Below are 14,608 nucleotides of genomic sequence, written 5' to 3' on the forward strand. Positions count from 1 at the left end.
ATGTAGTTCCAGTCTGTTATCAATTGGCTAGCGATTTGTTTTGTTGAGCTATTGACAGTGACAGCGCAGCCATAAAGGGAGTAAAAAGGGCTAATCTAGAGCAGATTGTCCACAGAATAGAAAGTAAAAAAATCCCAGCCATTGTGCTTGTCCAGAGGGGCCGTTCAGGTGCACACTAATCAGAAAAAGATGGAAGAAGATGACTGGAGTTTTTTGGGAGGTCTGACTCTGGTCTACAGCTCTACGAAGACAATTATACTTCCATTAAACACAGGAAGCGTAACTCAAAGGCCTTGTAAAAGTTTTCTAAGAGAAAATTAAGACAGACGACAGCTTCTCAGTGTAATGAACAGCAAAACTCAGAGTGGAATAGGTCCGCTGAAAGAATCTCCGAAGTGTGAGAAAAATGAACAGGTTGCTGTTCCCACAGCTTGAGGTTTGTTGATCGCAATCCAAAGTATACAGAGAGAAAACGCCAAAGGGAGAAAAGAGAGCGATAGTTTGAATAGGATGCCCCTGTGGACTTCTGGATGCAGTGCAAACAATCCGTAAGTGGATCGTGTTCGCTCCGAATGTGTTGCCCTCATGTGCGAGTCGACCATTTGTTTCCACTTGATGAGAGCAGAAATTTCACCAAGTGTTTTAACATTAAGCTGAAGACAAAAAAAATCACTCTATTCACTGTGTTAATGACAGGGAGTGAGGTGAAGACAGAGCTGTCAGTGCCTTGCTAAAAAATCCCCTGGATGACAAACAGTAGACTGCTGCTGGACGGAATTTAAACACCAGAACACACATACACACTATATGTACAAGCCACACACACAAACACACACACACACAAGTTTACAGTAAATGCAAAGTCCGACTCAATACCGCCAGACATCTACAAATTTACAAGCATAAAGGATGATCTCATTTATGTGCACCTGTGCATACACACAGACAGACACACACATAAAAGAATCGAATGTCGTGATATTCAATCCAGACATCTACAAAGTACCACAACACGCACACAAACATATTCACACACTACTCATAAACATATGTCCAGACACATGCAACACACACTGATGCAGGCATCTGGTCCTTGTTACCTGTTTGAAACCAAATCAAATCACCTCCTTCCATTTCAGTCAGAGGTTTCCTGCTGTTTGACTTAACTGGCTTCAGCACCTAATTTCACTGTTTAATGTTTGTCAATTTTTCTATTGATCCTATCACTGGAGGACATGCCACTGGGGCTGCTGATGGTTTGTGAGGCTTATTGAGCAATGATAACATGTACTAACAGAAGATTTCTTAGAGAGGTAGAGATACACAGACACACATTTAAAATTCATGTGAGAAAAAATGGAACATCATATATGCAGCAGGATGTTTTTTCAAGTTACAGCAGCAATGTAATAGCTTGTTTTATAGCTTGTAAGAGCGGGACCTCTGACTGCAGATCCCAGCAGGCCTTGCAGGGAACAGTGTGACACACACACACACACACACACACACACACACACACACACACACACACACACACACACACACACACACACACACACACACACACACACACACACACACACACACACACACACACACACACACACACACACGTCTGCTTCTCATCACCTGCTATAGAAAGCAGCCCTCTGTCTTTACAACCAGATACAGATGAATAGCACTTCAATGATGTGATACATTCTGCCTCGTTTCTCATTTAACTCTTCATCTGTCTCTCAGACACAGGGAGAGAAAAAGCCACTGTCATGTTGAAGTCCACCTCATTGACATAAATATTAGCTAACCAGCAAAAATAACAGCAAAGCTAGTGGTTCTGTTAGCATAAATATGAAGTTTTGGTCATTGGAAAAACAGTCAGAGGAACAAGGGTTGCTCTACGTCTGCATTCAGTCTCAATGGCTAGAATAGCCAGGCAAATAATATAATTGCTAACGTAACACATTGTATATATTCCTACTCACTGCCAACAAGAGTTAAAAACTCTTCAAAACGCCAAAATTCAAAATATACATTTTTATACATTTTCTATAGCCTATAGTGCTCCCAAGAATTCCCACAATAACACGAAAAAAAGTTGTTTTTGACAAACATTTCTTGCTTACAATCCAATGATGTAATGCTTTACCTGTTATAGCCTAGAAAATTCCAATTGTCGAATAAAACTTGAAAGATGGCTAGCAAGTGTCCACAATCCCAGTTTACTGCTGAGTATAGAGTAAACTACTGAGGGTCTATTAGAGGAGTAGTGCATGAGTGAATGAGAGAAGGATTTCTGATAAAGTCTTAACATAACAAAGCCATTAATATTATGGGTAACACTTGTGGCTTCATAACTATGTCAAATGAAAAGGTCTGCTGTAAAAAAAAAGAGCAGTGCCTACTGGGTAATGTAGTTCAATGGGCTATCACGTATTACCCAGAGATGACAGAGGAGAGTAGCAGCAGCTTGAAAGGAGTGTTGGTGTGAAAGAGACTGGCAGGAGAAGCATAAGCATAAATGATGATGTCATAAATGTGAGCCATCATGCACAACACCAGGAAGCTTCAACTTAACACTTCAATCAAAACAACAGTGTTGAATTAGTCATAACTGATTCCATACAACATAAATGTCCTTTCCTCTGCTCTGTCTGTACATATTCTAACTTTCTACAAAACTCCTGTCTGTCTAAATGTTGCTCTGCGATCTCCTTTGGTGAGTTCAGGTCCTCTGGGAGCACCGTTTCTGTGCACCGTATGCTTTTAGACTTAACAGCACTGTTACACACATGGAAAGTTAAGCATGGTGCTCTGCATTTCATGCTATCTGGGACCAATTGACCAGGAACCATTCCAAATATACTTCTTTACTTATAAATTTATTGATGTTTCTGATCCAAATGGGGGGAAAAGGAGAAGCAGAATAATACAGGAACAGAAGACAGATAGGGGAAGTACAAACTGGAAAAAATGAATAACAAAGAAAATTACAGAAGAGAGAAAGAGATACAGAGAAAAAAAAGTAAGAAGAAGAAAGTTGGGCAGGATGGATGGAGATGTATAAAAGGAAAGGAAAAACAGGGAAAGTGACAGCAATAGACACAAAAAGACACGAATGAGAGGAAAAAATCTGAGAGGGAATCCAAGAGGGAGCATGAAATGAATGTGTGGATGTCTACTGAGCGGAGCTGCTGAACGTCAGTCAGCATCCCACCACATGTCCTCATCGAGGTGGGAAGCCACTTACAGAGAGAGAGAAAAACACTCAGCACCGTTCCCCCTGCTCTGATTTCCCCTTCTTGCTCTTTTTTAAGACTTTTACGTGGTTTTCCAGGCAAATCCCCCACTGAGCAGTGCGCTCGGCCTGCCAGGGTGCAGCTTTATTTCGTTTGGATCAAACAAATACCTCCACTTCCAAACCCCCCCTCTCTCTTTTACTTTACTTTCTTCCCCTTTCTACATCTGCCACCTTCCTGTAGTTTTTCCTGCTGTTCACATTTTTATTATGTTTTTGTGTCACAATCCTCACTACACTGTTTGCTAATGGTTTTGGAGCTGTCAAAATTTTTTAAATTATAATAAAATATATGCTAAATGATCCGTCTTAGCACCGATTAGTCCAAATGAAAAACATGAATCATTATGTAGAAAAGTACATTGGATGGAAAGATATACATTTCTCCACAGCCAGACACTTTAAAGAAACCGTTCCCACCATTTCTGAGTTTTCTGGAATATTGTCCATGCTGCAAGTCCAAAGGTGAAATACATATTTCAATGAAAAATCAGTTTTGTTATTGTTGTGTGGATGAATTTCAGTTGTTACTCTCACATAAATCATTATCACAGTAAAGTGTAGTAAACAAAGACTGTATAAAATATGGATGTAGTCTAGTGACCCCTACCCATAGACTGTATAAATAATGGATGTAGTGACTGTGACGTCACCCATTGGTTTGTGGTTTGTGAAGCATCAAGTTCAGCGCTATACTCGTCGCCATCTTGTTTCCGATACGGGAAGCAGACCATATTTGGACTGTGGAGGAGCGAGAGGGATCTGACGACACTGACTACACGCCTCTCTACACCTCAACCTGACTGAGAGAAGTCGCTGCTAATTCATGTTAGCATTAAATGTAGCATTAACTGGGATGTTAGTTCTGGCTAGCAAAAAACAAAAACAAAATGTATCTTTCTTACCTCAGAAAACTGAGCAGCGACTCCTTGGAGTGTCTGTTAGTCCAACCAAATGCTGAACAAGACATTTTTACTGAACAAAACATTCAAATAAACTGTCATTAAGTGAAAATACAGTGTGAAAGGGTCAAAGTTATGAGACCAAACCAGTAAACGTCCTTTTTATATCTATATAACGTTATACATATTATTGACACGTTGCCATGGATACGCATTGTTCTGCTTCTCTCCTGATGACGGCTCGCCTTGTTAGTGACCTGTCAATCAAAGGTGGCCACGCCACAAATCATACGATTCTTTATCTTCTATTTTCTTCTAAATGGGGCCATTATTAGAACTATTAACATCAAATTGTCTTGAAGAATATTTTTTTACTAGCTATTGAGACCATAGTGTTGTCCTAAAAAAATTCTGAGGTAATAAATCAAGTGAGAAGTTTTCTCATTTTGCAAATGAATGGACAGAAATGTTTTTGCAGCCAAACATAGCACCCCCTGTTGGAATTTTCAGCAGAGTGCAGGCTTAAGGCACTTCCTGGGTTGCCTCACTGCTCAGAGGCCGCCTGCACCACACCAATGAGCCCCCAGGGACGTGCTCTTAATTATGCCCTTCTAACTTTAAACCTTGATCTAAAATAAATGGGTAAGATATTTTATAATGGGGAATTAGCTATAAGACCAATAGCCATCTTTTTTTGTACCAGGTTGTAAACATGTTTATTTCTGTAAAATTGGACATCTTAATATCGGTGCTAATGAGAATACACTGCTTTTTGGAGCCAGCCTCAAGTGGCCAGTAGAGGAATTGCAGGTTTGACACTTTTTCAGCTCCGGAGGTTGCTGCTTAGCGATGACCGCAGGTTCTCTGTGTTTAATAACTGAAATATCTTTTATGTTTCAGCCGATTCATTTAGTAAGCTGACTGCATGAGAGTCACAGTGATGTGGGACGCTGTGTCTCTTATGTGGCTTCATGTCTTTATCTGCCCTGTTTACTCTGTATGCGTCCTGTTAGTCTCAGTGTTTGTCATGTCAGAGTCTGGTTAGCTCTAAAACTCATTACCTCCGTTTATGTTATATCTAATCTGACTTGCTGTTTCTCTCTTCTGAACTGCTGATGACTCTTTTGTTTATGCACTTTCTTCTGAATAAGTCATGCTTTCACTTGGCCTGTTTTGCAACTAAGCGATGCATCACTACTACTAACACTGGGATTTCACAAGTGTGTAATGGAAGGAAGGTTAGTAACTTTGAAAGTATGTGCAGAGACCATGTAGGATCCAGAGTCGAGCTGAGTGCCAAGTCTAATGCAGTAAATCCAGAAGGAAACAAAGGAGAGGAGAGGGAGTTTAAAACTAGGAGATAAGGTTACTTTATCTTAAGACATGCAATGAAGCTGTCAAGAAGCAAAGTTCACACACTCTCACGCATGCATGACATACAAAATGCATCATAAAAGTTTGGATCAAAAGTGTTTCCTGTCATTTTTTTTTTCTTTTGCCCTAAAATGATCATTTTTGACAAGGACAAGGTCTGGATCAATTTCTCAAAACTAACCTCGATGACCTTCTCTGGTTAACATAAAGTTTAACAACCATCAAAGTTCTGTAATCACACTCACTTCAAAACAACACTTAGCACGTACAAAACTTGTTGTATATATAATTTGACCTGACCTCAACCCCGGCATTAATACTCAGGCTACTAGACGGAGGCCTGGCTTCTGTCTCTCCAGAGCAAAACAGAGAACCTGAGTCCAACAAGAAAGGGGGACGCTGTGGAGGGGAGATGGAGTCCAGGCCTGGACCTGAGTCAGCCTCCGTCGCGTCTCATTAATGGACACTTTAAATGTTTCTTGGTGACACACAGGGCAACTATGGGTGGAGGGGTTGTACTTGGGGCTTGGGAGGGAATGTACGCCTCTTATAGACCACTTTCAGAGTTTCCTAATGTTAACAAGGTCTTTAACATTTCCACCTTGTCCTTTCAGAACAAAATAACAAAGAAAACAAAAAAAAAAACATCCTGCCAACAAAAGTGCAGCATCACTTTTGATGGCAGGATGTTCAAATTATGTTTTAAACATACTGTGGCATGACCCTCAAAGCAACTCATTCATAGGGTACTCATTCTCCAGGCATCTCGTGACGGGCCTTCATGTCCGAGACGGATATGATTACATGAGCTGGCATGGTATATATAATGAGCAAAGTCTTTAAACTTAAGTAAAGAGTGGAAGCAACTGATGATCAGCAAACAAATAGCTAATCTTCAATAACCCCTTTTATGAAGCCATGCAGATTGCATGAAACACAAAGCAAAGTCTAAAGCTGCGGCCCACAAACTCAACCCAACAAAGATACACACTGTGGTTGTCTTAGTGAAGCAAGCAAAGCCCAACAGTGCAGCTCAACAACTAAAACCAGCAAAGATTTCAACTCACTGAGTCAAGCCAACAACAATGTTCACTGACTGAAAGCAACCAAGTACAAATTTAAAGCTGATGTGGTCTTTACAAAGTCATGGCTTCATATCTCTGGGTCTGCATTGGAAAAACTTTACAAGCTTTAGATGTTGATATTGTCTCATGTGTCGGTGATCAAACTGTTTATTAGACATCATAAAACCAGACTGTATGAAAGAAGTGGATGTAGCCTCCGGGTCTGAAAAGTAAGGCCAATGCCGTACTGCCTGCATTATTTCTAATGGCTAGCAGGGGGAGACTCCAGTGGTTGCAAAAAGAAGTCAGATTGTAAAATGATACAACTTCTGATTTGATTTATTACCTCAGAAATGTTTTTGTAATGAGTTTATGGTCTCAGTTCCTCGTTTTAGGTCTTCTTCAATACAGCAAGATCTTCCTTTTATAAATTGTGGTCCGAGTTACAGTAAAATGGACAATAAAGCAGGGTATAATTTAGGGGGTACTCCCTCACTGACAAGACACTTCCATAGTGACTTGTCAGTCAGGATAGAGGCGTAGCAATTCATATCCATGGCACAGTGGCAACATTGGCAACATTCTGTTTTAAGCCTGTTGTCGCTAGTCAAAATTAGCATCCTAATTACTATCAATTATCATGAACTAAATATGGATTCACCTTGCTAACCAAGCTAGCTTGCTAACATGTGCTGTGTTCCAATACCCATACTTCCCGTACTTACTATACTTAGTTTGAGTACGCAGGGTGTCCCGATTCCGATCGCAGCGAAAAGAAGTGTACCTAAAGGACCCGGATGTTGCCCTCATAACGGTCAAAACGCTGAGTGTGGAATGATGTACACTATACGCACTCAACGGCCGCCATCTTGTCTACGTAGTGGAAGAGGCGGAGCCAGGCGGAGCCAGGCAGAGCCGCTCAGCTCGAAAAAAATGCTTGTAATGGCGGCCGACGACGCTGGCGCATTCTCCACATATGCTGCGTTAATGGAGCCATATTGCCGGATTGTAGAAGTAAAGATTAAACAACACAAAGGATCATTCTTTCGCCGTTCAAAGCCGGAAGTTTTTCGCGGGTGACGAGCCGCGGCGGCTGTCGCGAGCGTCATTTCCAGTAAGTGCACCACGGAGTATTAGATTTGGAACAAGGCTCACCTGCTGAAATCTGCGTACTCAGTAAGTGCGGATAGTGTACTGCGTTTAAGTGTACTCATGGAAGTATGGGTATTGGAACACAGCAATGAGCATTCGTGAGCATTTGCTATACGGTACTTGGCCTGCTGGGCTGTTAGCCAGTTTAGTTAAGTGTTTCCTAGCACTAAATACACCATACATCTGTGACTGATGGGAACATAATTATCCATTATTTATGGAAATGTTTCACTCAAAACCACAAATTTCAACCTCACTGTGGTTTTAAGTTGAAAAATAAGGATCTCACCATAGCCAGTATTGCAAATTGCAGTATTTTCTTTTTTGCTGCCATTTTTCTTCAGTAGAATTAGTTAGGCCTACATTTTACAATTTCCAATACTGACACCAAATAACTGTGGGAACTTTTGTTTTGTGGTTGTGAGGGGTGATACACAAAGAGATTGAAAACCACTTTAGTTGCAGAAAAAGTTGGATTAATCTGGTTGAATTGCGGTTTGCTCTGCCTTGGCTTGTAACAATGGTTGTGATCTGGATTGCTTTATGTGGAAAAAGATTGCACATGTTTTTCAAATTATATCATTTGTTGCATAAATGTAAAAGGGATTGCGGCAAATTATAAAATCTGAAAAATGAAGCTGTGATCAGTTAATTTTGTGTTAATTCCTGGAAGAACTGAAAGGGTTTTAAAATCACACAGCCACAAAGACAAAGACAAATGTCCATCCACATTTATCCAGGAAACGGGGGAAAAACAACTTGGATAGAACAATACTTTACCATGTATGTTTTCAGCATACATGTGTATTGTTTTAAAGGCTGGAGATCACAAGAATGCACTCGCCCCAAACTGTATTTTGGCAACAGAAAGAAGAAAAGGGAAAGCAGCTACAGTATATCTGATGTGGATACAATCCACATATGAAACACATATGAATGCCAGTTGTTAAGAGGCCTTCCTGCCTTTAGCAGTCAGCACGCAATCACATTTTCACAGAGGCAAACCCTGTATGAGTAGTATAATGAGTCAAGACAGGAAGTGGTTGTGGTTAAAATGTAAGCCAGTATTACGTTTTTGACCAGTGGAACTTTTTCATACCAAAGCATAAACAGGCTCAAAGGATGAGAAGCAGGTAAACCATGTCAATAAGGATGTAGTCAGGTCACACACAGCTGTGTGAACTACATGGGCGGAAAGTAAGTGAGTGAGTATCTTATCTATAACAGATGAATGGTGAATTTGAAAGCAAAAATGTGTGAAAGGAGCCAGCAGTGTAATGATATCAGAGACCCCCACAAAGAAGCTTCAGAGGCAGAAATTCAGCCAAAATGACCAAAGCCTGTGTGACTCAGCCTTGAGATATTCCTTCAGGGAAAGTCAAGAAACAATGATTGTAAGCATTCCCTTTTTTGTAACCTCAAATTTTTAATCTCAATCAAATACAGTTGCACACTTTTCATCCAACCACATGCTCTGTTTTTTGTTGTACTGTGTGTGTGTGTGTGTGTGTGTGTGTGTGTGTGTGTGTGTGTGTGTGTGTGTGTGTGTGTGGAGGAAAGTGGGAAAGAGAAAATCAAATGGGAGAAGTGGAAGAAAGAGGACACATGATCCTAATTTAGTAACTGTCTTCACCTGATTATATCTTATAACTTAAGGCGCAAGAAATAGATGCACTTGAAAAATGACAGGAAAGACAAATCAAGGAAATGGATACAGCGATACAGCATTACTTATGCGTTATGAAACGTAATCTTTTCTCAAGTTGCCAATGATGGCTGCACATCTGGATCAGCATCTTGGCTTTTTGTCTTTGCACACATCAGCCACATTTGGCACATTTTCAAAGGACTTATTTTGCCTCACCATCAGGACAAAACCAAAGGTAATTCAGTTTATTATCACAAACATTATCAACTGTCATATAATCATGTAGCCAATGTAACTTTTGATGAACTGTGGCCATTTTACCCATGATGTACTGTTTTCTGCAATTATGGAATAATACGTTTGCTAAAATGTAGCGTACCACTAGAGCCAGGACAAAAAGGATTCCACCAATGTGGTCACTTTTTTCGCAAATGTGCTCAGTTATATGTGTTATTCAGCTGTCTCTAGCTAGAAGGCACATGAACCTCACAATTTTAACTCAAATGTGTAGGTTAATAGCTTCTGCAAAAAAAGAAATGTTGGGTGAACTCAAAATTTCAAGGCAACAAAAAGTTGGACAATTAAACTAAATACTTTAAGTTTTGTTTTTGAGTTTGCTCAACTCTGAATTTCTCTGGCACGATTGTAACACCGCTATGAAATGTCAGCTAATGTTGCGACCACAATTTTGAGTTAGCATTGATACGCTAATGGCTACTCTTGTAGCTGTAACAAGCAGCGCCGCTAGCATCAGTTAGCCGCTAGCTTTCACTAATGACCAAATTTCACAACAAAGAAATAAGAGTTATCAGAACTATTGTCCCTTGTTTTGAACCCCAACTTAAAGATATAAGTAACAACAACTCACAAACTTGTTTTTGAGCAGACAACTGGCTTCCTTTGTTGTGCTAACTTACATTATTGCCCTAAATGTCAATAATTTATATTTCCAAGTTTTACCAAATTAAATCACTATTTTAGGTAAAAAAAGTACAAGTTGGCTTTTTTGCAGTGTGTGCATATAATGTCATACATTAGTGCACTTCCCAGATGGAGGCAGGTAACTGAAGGCAGACAACAATTACCAACGCTGCACAAATGCTTAAGACCTGCAGCATTTATGGCTGTTTCAATGGATCACATTGGGGAAAAACAACTGATACTTTTGATAGATTGGATAACTCTATTCCCAATTTATACCTAAATTGTATTATCTTTATTTCAGGGGTTTTACTTGTTTTATTCTGTTTCACCATAAAGTGTCCACATTCTGTGTGTGACTACTGAAAACACTGAACACTTGAGATACTTCTAATCTCAGTTACTGCTGCTGTTCAGTGACTCTTCCAGGTGATGTAAATAATACTTTTCAGCTCTAGCCAGTTCCCATGTTTCTTCTCCAACAAAACAGAACAACACAATGCAATAAAGATGCCACAAGGAGAGCTGGATCATTGTAGCAACAAGATCATAAAGTATGGAAACAATAAAAATCAATCATGTCACCATGGCTTTTATCATCATCCATTTAATCTGACTAAGAGTCTGAGCTCACATATTGGAGCACGATATTATGGGTGTTATCTGCTGCAGTAATGAGCCATGCTGGGCATTTAAACCAGAAGAACATGCCAATCAACTGAAAGGATGGTTTACAGTTTAGTGGAGCCCATCTGTCCTGTCAGAGTTGGACTCCACAGCTGAGAGTGTTTAGAGGCAAAGGGTTCAGAAAGTAGAAGAAAATGAACTCTCATCATCATAAACCTGCTGTAACTGCCAGCACAGACAATACGGAGACAATTCATACAGACTCATACATAAACATGCAAGCTCACACGCACTCACATCACTCAGAATCTGGGTACGAATCATGTATATTTGGCTTGGCATGGCTGAAATCTGACCTCCAGCGAAGACAGAATAAGAGCACAAAATGGCCAGAACAATAGCAATATAGAAATCGAGCTGATTCACCCTCAATGCTGTGAAAACCACAGCGGAGGAGGAGGGGACCTGCGGCTGGCAAGGTCTTTGTTTAGATGGGGAGAGCAGTGACGGTTTACTTCTCCACAACACCACAAAACCCTCTGAGACAGACATTACATTTATATTTTGAGCATGTAGCAAACAGTCTTATCCACAGAAGAAGACAACTTGGAGACCGGGAATATCACAAACATTAAAACTAAGTGCAAGAATTGAACTGACAACTGCTTGGACACATTTAATACAGTTAGTTTCTGTTAAGACAAAATAAATCATCTCAACAATAATTGTTCAATATTTCTTAAATATCAGTATTAGACCTATTATAAAATATCATGCCTCATGGTAAGTGCTGCCATCATTAAAGGACCATAAGTGCTATAATTTGCTTCACTGTTTTGATAGAAACTAAGCCCATTTTCCTTTGGAAGGTGTGAGGTTTTTTCAAATGGTTAACATGTCATCTTCAATAAAAACTCTAGAAATATCACAGTTTCCCACAGATTATTTGAATATGAGAGAGTAGTGCCAGGTGAAGAAATAAGAGCAGAAAACCAGAAATGATTGGAAAGTGTCCAGCAGTCTGAACACAGCAGAGCTGTGGGTAGAGATTAGACTGTTACTCTGACCAGGTCTGGGTCAAGTACAGTTTAAAAACATCAATTGTTCAATCATAGTTGAGCAACCGTAACTAGGCACGGCAGGCCTGTCAAGCTTGTGATTTCTATACATGTTGCAGTGTGCTTGGGGCTGTAGAAGTATTGCCTAAGAAATATTTTACTAAGTTGTTGTTCCAAAATAGAGTATCTGTAACCATTAAAAAAAACTATCTAGAAACTGCATTTTCAATTTGACTCATGACGCCAGTGTTAGCTTAGTTAGCTATCTAGCTAGCTACAAGAGCCAAAATCTTGCAGGTGGTTCAATTTACGAACCTTCTTGACACCTGTTTGCTTTTCCACAGGCTAGAGTTATGTCAATACGTCACTGTAACACGACACAACACACTGGTACAACATATTTGTGCTGCTCGTCTTGATTGCTATGGACGTCGATTACGTTCTTATTAACACTGAATGTAAGATGTTATTGTTAGCCTTTGTTGTAAGCTAGTTAGCCCGCTGGGTCTAACTAGCTTACTAGCACAGACTACCTGGTATCAATCACATTGTTGTTAAACAAATAAAATAAAATTAATGATACAGGTTATAGTTGGTCTGGTTGGTCATGATAATCTGGCCCTCAGCCCCAGAAGTGGTTCGTGGTTCCAGACCAGCAAAAAGTTGGTGTCACTCTGGAACCAGTTTTTCTGGCCGAGAGAAAGATTAGGCACCGGCTACGACCCAGAGCTCGAACTGCCTTGGTTGAAAAGGGGTATATGTACACTATAAAATACACCATGGCAGTGTAGTCAAAAAAAATGTTAAAGCATCAACAGCTAGATAAGTATTGCTACTTGATTCAAACCATTGTCGATTATCAAGTCAATCGACCATCGGCACAAGCCTACTTCCATATGTAACTTACTTACATAGCGTCAATAACAAAGTTGACTTTGGTTTTCACGGGACACAAATAGCTTTCTCCTGGTGAAAGTGGTTTCTGAACGATCCATCCTGACCTCCTCCCTATATAGACTTCGCTGCTCTTTATACTAGGTGGCCTTATTTCCTTCTTTGCTCTCGTCATAATTACTACAGCCACTAGAGGTCGACTCTTAACAACAAACATTAATATGAGTCAAAATAAGCTGCATGTGCAGGCTCATGATTACGAAGGTTATATTTGAATTATACTGCATTATTTTAGGTAAATAAGTTTGAACAGTGAATAAGAACAGCCTGTCATTTTAGCTGGAAAAATTGATTGATGTCTAGAAATGAGAAGCCGGTTTTTGTTTACGTAAAAAGTAAACTGTAACTGGTTTCAGACCTACAAGACAAGAAGTAAACCTCACCCAGACAAACTATAACTTATAACATTCTTAATGTATATAAATGTGTGACGGCTGCTTCATCAGCTTTGTGTGGACAACATACTGCTCTCATTGTTAAGCAATATTTATGAGCAGACACAATGGACCAATCTGGTCGCCCCTGAAGTTATTTGCAAAATCAATTTGATCCAGGTCTGTGCTGAAATGCCTTAAGAAATATGGCAAGGAAAATACAACCTCATCTAATCCACCTCCTCCAGCACCACACATCTCTTGTAGAGCCAGAAATTAAACAAGACGCAGAGCCTGTTACAGTCTAACCTTGACAGTAAACAGATCAGATGGTCTGGCCTCACACCAGACCTGGTGCCTCATTTATTAAAGGATCTTCTTACGCCACCAACCATATTCAAGCCAAAGTTTGGCTTCAGAAGAAAGTTATCTAAACGTCAAAATGAGCGATATACATTGAGTGTCTCCTGTTGTGTACGATGTATCATGAGCTAAAAGGCTTACAACCTGACACGGAGTCTGCATTGAATTGATTTATTTCCTTTAACGTATGTTTCAAGATGCTCATACGATATGATATCAAAGGATGTTTTCATATATTAGACCCCTGAAGACAAATGTAATGGAGAAAAAAAGAGCCAATTTCATCAAGAAATATTTCATACCTTTCAAAAGCACCCCCATATCCCCCTTTCGTATGTTGTATTTATCTAAATAACAAAAACATTCATGATTCAAAAGTTAAAGCAAATTTGTCATCTATAATCACTACAAGGAGGGTGTAGTTCCTGTCTTGCTATAAATAGATACAGTAAAATAAAAATAACTAATCATATCCTCTTCTGCCAGACTTCTACTTTTTAGGTTATAATACAGGCTGAACTCCCTAAGGGGGATGCCTTCCTTAAATGTTTTAGCTCTGGACCTAAGCTGAGCAAGTTCAAGTACAAATTCTGTTTACTGTCACGAAGCCAGGCTGGTGGAAGTCAGTTCAGAGGGGAGAAAAACTGCATTACAAGGAATAACATAGCAATGTTAAAATCTGGAATTAGTAACCCCTGTTTTCTACCACATGAAGTTAGAATAAATTATGGTAAAACAAATATTTTGGCCTTTAAAGTGTAATTTAGTTATCAAAGGGAATGAGGAAAGTAAAACATCTTAATCCTAAAATCATCATTTAGTCTCTGAGTGATGATCTCCAGGAAATTATTATTTTTCTCTCTCAAGTGGATATAT

General features: G+C 39.6%; 1 protein-coding gene across 1 annotated transcript in view; it reads right to left on the reverse strand.

The window, feature by feature from the left end:
- Positions 1–14,608, reverse strand: part of LOC131993646 (collagen and calcium-binding EGF domain-containing protein 1-like) — a 40,358-nt gene that overhangs the window by 22,328 nt on the left and 3,422 nt on the right. The gene's annotated exons all lie outside the window — the stretch shown is intronic.

The sequence above is a fragment of the Centropristis striata genome, chromosome 2, assembly GCF_030273125.1.
Source record: "Centropristis striata isolate RG_2023a ecotype Rhode Island chromosome 2, C.striata_1.0, whole genome shotgun sequence".
NCBI lineage: Eukaryota > Metazoa > Chordata > Actinopteri > Perciformes > Serranidae > Centropristis > Centropristis striata.